Source organism: Bombina bombina, chromosome 1 (assembly GCF_027579735.1).
Source record: "Bombina bombina isolate aBomBom1 chromosome 1, aBomBom1.pri, whole genome shotgun sequence".
NCBI lineage: Eukaryota > Metazoa > Chordata > Amphibia > Anura > Bombinatoridae > Bombina > Bombina bombina.
The window spans coordinates 558,048,121-558,060,036 of NC_069499.1; positions in this window are offsets into that span (position 1 = coordinate 558,048,121).

Consider the following 11,916-nt stretch of genomic DNA (forward strand, 5'->3'; position numbering starts at 1 on the left):
TCAGCAGCTAGGTACCGCTTGCTGATTGGTGGCTAAATGTACCCACCACTAAGCAAGCGCTATCCAGGGTGCTGAACTGAACATGGGCCAGCTCCTAAACTTTAAATTCCTGCTTTTTTTATATAAAGCTAGCAAGAGAATAAAGAAAATTAATAATAGGAATAAATTAGTAAGTTGCATGCTCTATCTGATTTATGGGTTTAGTATCCCTTTAACAACTATTGCTGCTCAAAACATTTGTGACTTTACAGATATTTTTTATATGGGATGTTAGTGCCTCTCCACTGTGTTAGTCAAACATTTGGCAGGCAAAATTTAAAAAAAAAAACACCTAAAAGTGAAGGTCAATGGAGAAATAATAATGTAAATGAATACAAAAACAAATGTGGGTCCACAATCACTGTCTTTCAGTATTACTAAGTGCAGATGTTGACTACACATTTACTGCATAAAATACAGGACTCTACAGGGTAAAATATCTAACTTTAAAAAATCACCTTTATTCAAAAAGAGCACAGTTTCACTTATTTTATAATTATTTTAGGATTATAAACATAGAGCTGTGGTACACCTGAAGGGCAAGGTTATGCTTCATGCCTTCCATGAGCCTTTTGTGAAAACCAATAGAAGCACACTTCAAATGACTGAAGCGCATGTGGTGTCTATGGGTAGTAGTTTGTGTGCCAACTGTAATAAATATCTCTTTTCATATGCAGTGTTTTAAAGGCTTAACTATCGGCAAGATTTAGAGTTTTGTCGGTAAGGACCCGAAAAGCTAACGCCGGCTTTTTTCTGGCCGCACCATAAAAATAACTCTGGTATTGAGAGTCCACATAAAGGCTGCGTTAGGCTCCAAAAAAGGAGCGTAGAGCATATTTAACGCAGCTTCAACTCTCGAAACCAGAGTTGCTTACGCAAGTGGCCAGCCTCAAAAACGTGCTCGTGCACGATTCCCCCATAGAAAACAATGGGGCTGTTTGAGCTGAAAAAAAACCTAACACCTGCAAAAAAGCCGCGTTCAGCTCCTAACGCAGCCCCATTGTTTGCTATGGGGAAACACTTCCTACGTCAGCACCTAACACTCTAACATGTACCCCGAGTCTAAACACCCCTAACCTTACACTTATTAACCCCTAATCTGCCGCCCCCGCTATCGCTGACCCCTGCATATTATTATTAACCCCTAATCTGCCGCTTCGTAAACCGCCGCTACTTACATTATCCCTATGTACCCCTAATCTGCTGCCCTAACATCGTCGACCCCTATATTATATTTATTAACCCCTAATCTGCCCCCCACAACGTCGCCTCCACCTGCCTCCACTTATTAACCCCTAATCTGCCGAGCGGACCGCACTGCTATTATTATAAAGTTATTAACCCCTAATCCGCCTCACTAACCCTATAATAAATAGTATTAACCCCTAATCTGCCCTCCCTAACATCGCCGACGCCTAACTTCAATTATTAACCCCTAATCTGCCGACTTGAGCTCACCGCTATTCTAATAAATGTATTAACCCCTAAAGCTAAGTCTAACCCTAACACTAACACCCCCCTAAGTTAAATATAATTTTTATCTAACGAAATTAATTCACTCTTATTAAATAAATTATTCCTATTTAAAGCTAAATACTTACCTGTAAAATAAATCTGAATATAGCTACAATATAAATTATAATTATATTATAGCTATTTTAGGATTAATATTTATTTTACAGGTAACTTTGTATTTATTTTAACCTGGTACAATAGCTATTAAATAGTTAATAACTATTTAATAGCTACCTAGATAAAATAATTACAAAATTACCTGTAAAATAAATCCTAACCTAAGTTACAATTAAACCTAACACTACACTATCAATAAATTAATTAAATAAAATACCTACAATTACCTACAATTAAACCTAACACTACACTATCAATAAATTAATTAAATACAATACCTACAAATAACTACAATGAAATAAACTAACTAAAGTACAAAAAATAAAAAAGAACTAAGTTACAAAAAATAATAAAATGGATCAGCCAATCGGATTGAACTTGATTCTGATTGGCTGATTTACATATCAACACATACCATATGGTTATAAAAATAAAAATAAAAAAACAAAGCCCTTATGGCTAAATAAAAATGTGTTAAGAGAAATTAGGAAAAAACGTAGGGCATTTAAATTATTAAAAGAAAATAGTACAGACTCAGCATACAATATTTATAAGGAATGTAACAAAGCATGCAAAAAAGCAATCAAATTAGCCAAAATTGAAAATGAAAAATTAATTGCCAAGGATTCTAAGTCTAACCCTAAAAGGTTCTTTGAGTACATATATAGCAAAAAAATCTAAGAAGGATAATATAGGTACATTAAAATGCGTGGAGGGTAGAATGATAAATAATGACAGGGAGAAGGCTGAGGTACTAAACCAGTTTTTTTCTTCAGTATACACAAGAGAGGAACCATTGAATGATAATTTGGAACAGAATAGAACATGCCAGTCCTTACCACAAACTGGGTTTTGTTTAGAGGATATCAGGAAAAAACTGGAAAATATTAAGGTAAATAAAACTCCAGGCCCAGATGGAATACACCCAAGGGTGTTAAGGGAATTTAGCACTGTTATAGACAAACCTTTACTCTTAATTTTTCAAGACTCATTATCCTCAGGCATGGTACCCCAGGATTGGCGTAAAGCTGATGTGGTGCCACTCTTCAAAAAGGGAAGCAGGGATGATCCAGGAAGCTATAGACCAGTTAGTCTGACATCAATAGTGGGAAAGATATTTGAAGGGATTATAAGGGATTATATTGATGAGCATATTCGTGTAAACAAGATTATGAGTTCTAATCAGCATGGCTTTAGGAGAAATAGATCATGTCAAACTAATCTAATTAGATTCTACGAGGAAGTAAGTAAAAATATAGATAAAGGGGAATCAGTTGATGTGATATACTTAGATTTTGCAAAGGCATTTGATACAGTGCCACATGAGAGATTAATGCACAAAATTAAGGGACTGGGAATAGCTGAAAATGTTAGCTCATGGATAAATAACTGGATAAAAGATAGGGAGCAATGAGTAGTAGTAAATGGATCATACTCAGATTGGACAAAGGTAATCAGTGGCGTCCCCCAGGGATCAGTACTGGGCCCTGTTCTTTTTAATATTTTTATAAATGACTTGGAGCAAGGATTAAATAGCGACATCTCTATTTTTGCAGATGATACTAAGTTAAGTAAGGTCATTAGGTCAGAGCAGGACGAACTCTCTTTACAAAGGGATTTGCTAAAATTAGAACTATGGGCAAGTGAATGGAAAATTAGATTTAATACGGAAAAATGCAAGGTTCTACATTTTGGAAGTAAAAATAAGCAGGCTACGTATTTTTTAAATGGGACAAGACTTAGCCAAACACAGGAGGAAAGGGATTTGGGAGTAGTAATAGATAACAAGCTAAAGATGAGTGCACAATGCAGGGCAGCGGCTTCAAAGGCTAATAAGATACTAGCATGTATTAAAAGAGGCATTGATTCAAGGGAGGAAAGCATAATTCTGTCATTATATAAAGCCCTGGTAAGACCTCACCTTGAGTTTGGAGTGCAGTTCTGGGGACCGATTGCTAAAAAAGATATTGCAGAACTAGAAAAAGTTCAGAGAAGGGCCACAAAGCTAATAAGGGGATTGGAGAAATTAACCTATGAGGAGAGGCTAGCCAAACTGGGTCTGTTCTCTTTAGAAAAAAGGCGCTTGAGAGGTGACATGATTACTTTATATAAATATATTCAAGAGATGGCAGAAGCTCTGTTTATTCCAAGAAAATTGTTTCTGACAAGAGGTCATAATTTAAGGTTGGAGGAAAGGAGATTTAATCTCCTGCAACGGAAACGTTTTTTCACTGTAAGAGCAATAAAATTGTGGAACTCATTACCAAAGGAGGTAGTGAATGCCAATACCATTGATACATTTAAAAATAGTCTGGATAAATTTCTGTATATAAACAAAATTCATGGATATGATTGCTAGTATTAAATGGGTCACATTTTAATTGGGTTATTTAAGTTTAACTGGAGCTTTTTTTAAGTATTTTAGATTTGTATAGGTTGAACTCGATGGACTTCAGTCTTTTTTCAACCTTACCTACTATGTTACTATGTATGTTACACTATATGGGCTAAACTAAAGCACTGGTTTTCAAACCTTCCCTCAGGCCTCCCTAAAAGGTCACATTTTGAGGATATCTGAACTGGAGCACAGGTAAAATAATCAGCTGCTTAGTAAACATGCGGCTAGATTACGAGTCTTGCGTTATGAGTAAAAAGCAGCGTTAAGCCTTATAACGCTGCTTTTTTACTGCCGCTGGTATTATGAGACTTGTAGATTTAGGGGCACCGCACACTTTTTTGGCCGTACCGCAAATCAACTTAAGCAAATTGCGTATAGTTTTTTTTTTTTCTATGGGACTTCCATAGCGCCGGTATTATGAGCTTGTCCTGGAAGGCCAAAAAGTGAGCGGTACACCCTCTTCCGTCAAGATTCGTACCGCATTTTAAAGTCAGTAGTTATGAGTTTTACACTACAACGCTGTAGCATAAAACTCATAACTAAAGGCTAAAAAGTACACTAACACCCATAAACAACCTATTAACCCCTAAACAGAGGCCCTCCCGCATCGCAACACTAAAATTAAATTATTAACCCCTAATCTGCCGCTCCGGACATCGCCGCCACTATAATAAACATATTAACCCCTAAACCCCTGCACTCCTGCCTCGCAAACATTAGTTAAATACTATTAGCTCCTAATCTGCTGTCCCTAACATCGCCGCCACCTACCTACATTTATTAATCCCTAATCTGCCGCCCCCAACGCCGCCGCCACTATATTAAATTTATTAACCCCTAAATCTAAGTCTAACCCTAACACCCCCCCTAACTTAAATATAATTAAAATAAATATAAATAAAACCTACAATTATTACCTAAATTATTCCTATTTAAAACTAAATACTTACCTGTAAAATAAACCCTAAGATAGCTACAATATAACTTATAGTTACATTGTAGCTAGCTTAGGGTTTATTTTTATTTTGCAGGCAAGTTTGTATTTATTTTAACTAGGTAGAATAGTTACTAAATAGTTATTAACTATTTAATAACTACCTAGCTAAAATAAATACCAATTGACCTGTAAAATAAAACCTAACCTGTCTTACAATAACACCTAACCTAACCCTACAATTAAATAAATTCCCTAAATTAAATACAATTAACTAAATTCAAAACAATTTGCTAAATTACAAAAAAAACCCACTAAATTACAGAAAATAAAAAACAAATTACAATATTTTTAAACTAATTACACCTAATCTAATAGCCCTATCAAAATTAAAAAAAACACCCAAAAAAAACCAAAAAAACTTAGCCTTAACTAAACAGCCAATAGCCCTTAAAAGGTCCTTTTGCGGGGCATTGCCCCAAAGAAATCAGCTCTTTTACCTGTAAAAAAATAAATAAAAATAACCCCCCCAACAGTAAAACCCACCACCCACACAACCAACCCCCCAAATAAAACCCTAACTAAAAAACTAAGCTCCCCATTGCCCTGAAAAGAGCATTTGGATGGGCATTGCCCTTAAAAGGGCATTTAGCTCTATTGCGGCCCAAAGCCCTAACCTAAAAATAAAACCCACTCAATACACCCTTAAAAAATCCTAACACTAACCCCTGAAGATTCATTACCGGGAGAAGTCTTCCTCCAAGCGGCAAGATGTCCTCAACGAAGCCGGCAGAAGTGGTCCTCCAGATGGGCAGAAGTGGTCCTCCAGACGGGCAGAAGTCTTCATCCAGACGGCATCTTCTATCTTCATCCATCCGGCACGAAGCGGGTCCATCTTCAAGACATCCGGCGAGGAGCATCCTCTTCTAACAACGACTACCCGACGAATTAAGGTACCTTTAAGTGACGTCATCCAAGATGGTGTCCCTTAGATTCCGATTGGCTGATAGAATTCTATCAGCCAATCGGAATTAAGGTTGAAAAAATCCTATTGGCTGATGCAAGCGCCCCTTGGATGATGACTTCAATCGGATGGAAGACTTCTTCAGCGCCCCTTGGATGAAGACTTCGGCTGCTGCAGATGTCCTTTTCTGTTCCATCGGTGGTCGGCTGGCTGAAGACGGCTAAAGGTAGGATGATCTTCAGGGGGGTAGTGTTAGGTTTATTTAAGGGGGGTTTGGGTTAGAGTAGGGGTGTGTGGGTGGTGGGTTTTAATGTTGGGGGGATTGTATTTTTATTTTACAGGCAAAAGAGCTTTTTTCTTTGGGGCATGCCCTGCAAAAGGCCCTTTTAAGGGCTGGTAAGGTAATAGAGCTGTTTACTTTTTAATGTAGAATAGGGTAGGGCTTTGTTATTTTATTAGGGGGCTTAGATTAGGTGTAAGTAGCTTAAAATTTTTGTTATATTTTTGAAATGTTTGTAACTTTATTTTTTTATTTTTTGTAACTTAGTTTTTTTTATTTTTTGTAACTTATTTTTTTTTATTTTTTTGTACTTTAGTTAGTTTATTTAATTGTATTTAATTGTAGTTATTTGTAGCTAATTTATTTAATTAATTTAATGATAGTGTAGTGTTAGGTTTAATTGTAACTTAGGTTAGGATTTATTTTACAGGTAATTTTGTATTTCTTTTAGCTAGGTAGTTATTAAATAGTTAATAACTATTTAATAACTATTCTAACTAGCAAAAATAAATACAAAGTTACCTGTAAAATAAATATAAATTAATAAATTATTAATTACATTGTAGCTATCTTAGGGTTTATTTTAAAGGTAAGTATTTAGTTTTAAATAGGAATAATTTATTTAAGTATAGTGTAGTGTTAGGTGTAATTGTAACTTAGGTTAGTTTTTATTTTACAGGTAAATTTCTCTTTATTTTAACTAGGCAGCTATTAAATAGTTAATAACTACTTAATAGTATTGTAGCTAGTTAAAATAAATTGAAAGTTGCCTGTAAAATAAAAATAAAATCCTAAGATAGCTATAATAATAGGGGGGGCAGGATAGGGGTTAATAAATTTATTATAGGTGGCGACGGTGTAGGGGGGGCAGATTAGGGGTTAATAAGTTTAATATAGGTGGCGGCGGGGTCCGGGAGCAGCGGTTTAGGGGTTAAACAATTTATTTAGTTGCAGCGGGGTCCGGAATCGGAAGGATAGGGGTTAATAAATTTATTATAGGTGGAGGCGGTATAGGGGGGGCAGGATAGGGGTTACTAGGTATAATGTAGGTGGCGGTGGGCTCCGGGAGCGGCGGTTTAGGGGTTAATACATTTATTATAGTTGCGGCGGTGTCCGGGAGCGCCGGTTTAGGGGTTAATAACTTTATTTAGTTGAGGGGGGCTCCGGGGGTGCCGGTATAGGGGGTAGAACAGTGTAGTTTAGTGTTGGTTCTTAGTGACAGCTTGTCAATAAGGCTGTAAAAAAGCCGAAGAGCAGCGAGATCGGATGAGTGATAACTATCACAGTCCACTGCTCATCGCCCCATACTTGGTGCACGGCTTTTTGACAGATTTATTGATAACTTTGTAGAGCGTATTCAGGTCCACTGCGGCGATGGTAGGCGAGCTTAGGCGGGCGTATTGGGGCCGGCGATGGCAGGTAAGTAGACACATTGATAACTAGAGGCCTTTGTGTTGAAACGAGATTTAAAAAGCATGTGATAAGAGGCAGCCCTCAAAGGCTTAGAAATTTGATGATAAAAGTAAATTGGAAAGTTGATTAAAATTAAAAGTCCTATCTGAATAATGAAAGTTTAATTTATACTAGACTGTCCCTTTAAAAATGTGTTGCAATCAGGGTTGGTATGTCTTGAGAAATAGTTATTGGTGCAGTAGGTGTTTATGGATTACATACTGTATTAGAGCAATTATCATTTCCTACAAATATAACACTCACAATAGTCCACTGGTGAACACTATATCTTATAAAGCTGAAGGGATATCCTTGGACACCATCTGCTGACTCCCCCTGGTGGGATTGAGTGCACTTTGAGCCACTACTAAGGAACCTGACCTTCTTGTATTTATCCTCTCCTGGATTCCCCCTGGTGGGATTTTGGAACCTCGTGATCACCTCTGTGAAAACTACCTTATCCTGTTCAACCGCCTGAGTGTCTACCGGACGACTTGAGGTTCCGGTCTGCCTTATTGTACAATTTGTGCTTTACACCACGTGAGTAGCTATTTGGCTATTTTATATACCGTGCATCTTGTTTGCCTGATCTGCACTATGTGGCGCCCTCTATGCTTTGTTTTTTAGGATATCATTTCCTACAAATGTCCCTAACCTCACCTTTAAATACCCAGATCTAAGCTTCTTTTTATGTAGATTTTGCATGTAAACATTATCTAACCAAAATAATCCAGATACTGAAAGATGAGTGGAGACTATTCTGGATTTCACAGAAAGACAGTGACATCATCTGCATATAAATTCATTTTCTTATACCATGGAGGGCTATTTCCTATATATCAGACTAATAACTTTAACTAATGCAAAACTCCCTGTCACTAGGAGGAAATGCAAGGACAACAAAGGGGAGCAGGAGGAACAATTGAGACACCAAATAATATGATAGGCCTCTTGCAGGGCCAGATTTATAATTAGGCAGAGTAGGCACGTGCCACTGCCCTTCATACAGCGGCGCCTGTCTCTACCTATTATAAATACCAGTCAGCTTAAAATTACCTTCCTGGAACCACCGTAGTGAAAGCTGGGAAAATGGTAACAGCTAGTTTCTGTTAAGCTAAAGGACCTCTGAAGTCAGAGCTAGTTGCTTCCTGCACTTTCAAAAATTTGTTAGAAGCAGTAATGTGTCTACTCTGACATCACAGGTGACTTGGGTGGATGGGATCTAGCTGCTACCCGCAATATGGTGGCTTCATGTAGGTAAACTATAAGCACAATATTATTTATAATAATTACTATAGAAATATTTTATGTTCTAATAGAGTCTACACCATATTATTGATGCTATTATATGTTAAAGAATATACAGTATCTCACAAAAGTGAGTACACCCCTCACATTTTTCTAAATATTTTATTATATCTTTTCATGTGACAACACTGAAGAAATGACACTTTGCTACAATGTAAAGTAGTGAGTGTACAGCCTGTATAACAGTGCAAATTAGCTGTCCCCTCAAAATAACTCAACCATTAATGTCTAAACCATTGGTAACAAAAGTGAGTACACCCCTAAGTGGAAATGTCCAAATTGGGCCTAATTATCCATTTTCCATCCATGGTGTCATGTGACTAGTTAGTGTTACAAGGTTGCAGGTGTGTTAAATTTGGTGTTATCGCTCTCACACTCTATCATACTGGTCACTGGAAGTTCAGCATGGCACCTCATGGCAAAGAACTCTCTGATGATCTGAAAAAAAGAATTGTTGCTCTACATAAAGATAGCTTAGGCCTTTAAGAAGATTGCCAAGACCCTGAAATTGAGCTGCAGCACGGTGGGCAAGACCATACAGCGGTTTCACAGGACAGGTTCCACTCAGAACAGGTCTCACCGTGGTCAACCAAAGAAGTTGAGTGCACGTGATCATCGTCATATCCAGAGGTTGTCATTGGGAAATAAACGTATGATTGCTGCCAGCATTGCTGCAGAGGTTGAAGGGGTGGTGGATCAGCCTTTCAGTGCTCAGACCATATGCCGCACACCGCATCAAATTGGTGTGCATGGCTGTCGTCCCAGAAGGAAGCCTCTTCTAAAGATGTTTGTCTTGCCTACAGTCAAGCATTGTGGTGGTAGTGTCATGGTCTGGGCCTGCATGAGTGCTGCTGGCACTGGGGAGCTACAGTTCATTGAGGGAACCATGAATGCCAACATGTACTGTGACATACTGAAGCAGAGCATGATCCCCTCCCTTCAGAGACTGGGCCGCAGGGCAGTATTCCAACATGATAACGACCCCAAACACACCTCCAAAACGACCACTGCCTTGCTAAAGAAGCTGAGGGTAAAGGTGATGGACTGGTCAAGCATGTCTCCAGACCTAAAACCTATTGAGCATCTGTGGGGCATCCTCAAACGGAAGGTGGGAGAGCACAAAGTCTCTAATATCCACCAGCTCTGTGATGTCGTCATGGAGGAGTAGAAGAGGACTCCAGTGGCAACCTGTAAAGCTCTGGTGAACTCCATACCCAAGAGGGTTAAGGCAGTGCTGGAAAATAATGGTATTGACACAGATTTGTTTGTAAAAAGCACTGACCGTAATACTTTATTGCACCGCAAAAGCTATCATCCCCCAAGAGTGTTTGACAGCGTCTCCAAATCACAATTTATTAGAGTGGACAGGATAGTCTCTGACCCCAAGATGAGACAGGTTAGGTCAGCAGAAATGAAGAATAAATTCATTAAGACGGGGTATGACAGTCAGAAACTGGAGGAAGTGGAGAAATCCATTAAGGAACCACTTAAGAGACCTATCACATCTGTAACTAAAAGATTAAATGTTGTCACTTCGTATAGTAAAATGAGCCAAAAAGTTTATAACATTATCAAAAGACACTGGCCATTGTTAAAGGAAGCTTGTACAGACATTGAGGAATTCCAAACCATCCCAAGAGCCGCCTACCGTAGGGGTAATACCTTAGGTAAGAGATTGGTAAGAACAATGCCCAACCCCGTTTCCACTAATAAGGGGGAACATAGATTTTTTGGTAAACCTAAGAATGGTACATTTCCCTGTTTAGGTTGTGGACAGTGTGGCAATGTTATTAAAAGGGATTTCATTTGCCATCCATACTCTGGAGAGAAATTTTTGATAAAGGGCTATTTCACATGTAATTCTACACATGTGGTGTATGCACTTAAGTGCCCATGTGGGTTATTATATATAGGTGAGACGACCCAGAGGGTCAGGGAACGCATTTGCCAACACAAGTCCACTATCAGAAACGAGAAAACATCAAATCTCCCGGTACCAGCACATTTTTTGGAGAAAGGTCACCAAATGAATCAACTAAGATATATGGTCATTGACCAGGCCCCTAGACATATTAGAGGGGGAGACACGGTTAAGGATCTATTATACAGAGAGGCTAGATGGATTTGGAAATTAGACACAATGTATCCCAAAGGGTTAAATCGGGAATTTGACTTGCTTCCTTTTATTTAATGTTTAGCAGCTTTCTTTATATTTTGGTGATCATTTCTCTTCAGGAATGTAGAGGTTAAATTTATGTGATATGTATAAGGTCATGTGTGATCTCCTTTTCAGTGACCCCTCCCTATGATGCTGTGATTGGTCACCTATGTCTATAACAGCTTGACATAGTCACTTGTTTGTTAGCTTGATAAAGGGGCAGGAGCCCCGAAACGTTGCTCAATAAAGGTGCTGTTGCTCCACATAGAGTGCTACCTGTGTGTTCCATTTCATGGGTGTTGTCTGTGGTGGTCGACATGTATAGATAGGCCTTAAAGACACAAAATGTCCTTCTGTTCTATTATAGCTTGTGTCTCTGTATAAAGTGTCTAGGGCCTACTTGGAGTCCAGTAGGAAACTGTTTGCTACTGTGGGAAGTATTTTAGAAATTCAAGACTCTGTTACCTGTGCCAACTGGAAAGGAGTCTGCCGCTGAGCTGTGAGTCTCTCCCCTAAAGAGTTGTCCCCTATGGACGATGTGGGAGAGGGTATCTGGAGTATGACCGCTGAGCTGTGAGTCTCTCCCCTAAAGAGTTGTCCCCTATGGACGATGTGGGAGAGGGTATCTGGAGTATGACCCGCAGGTAATCAGGGCCGGCGGGAAAGGAAGAGGAAAACCCTGCAGTTTTGGCAACTAGTGAGGCTACGGATTCACTAAGCCTCAGACCCTTGTTGAAGGAGGCAATAAAAT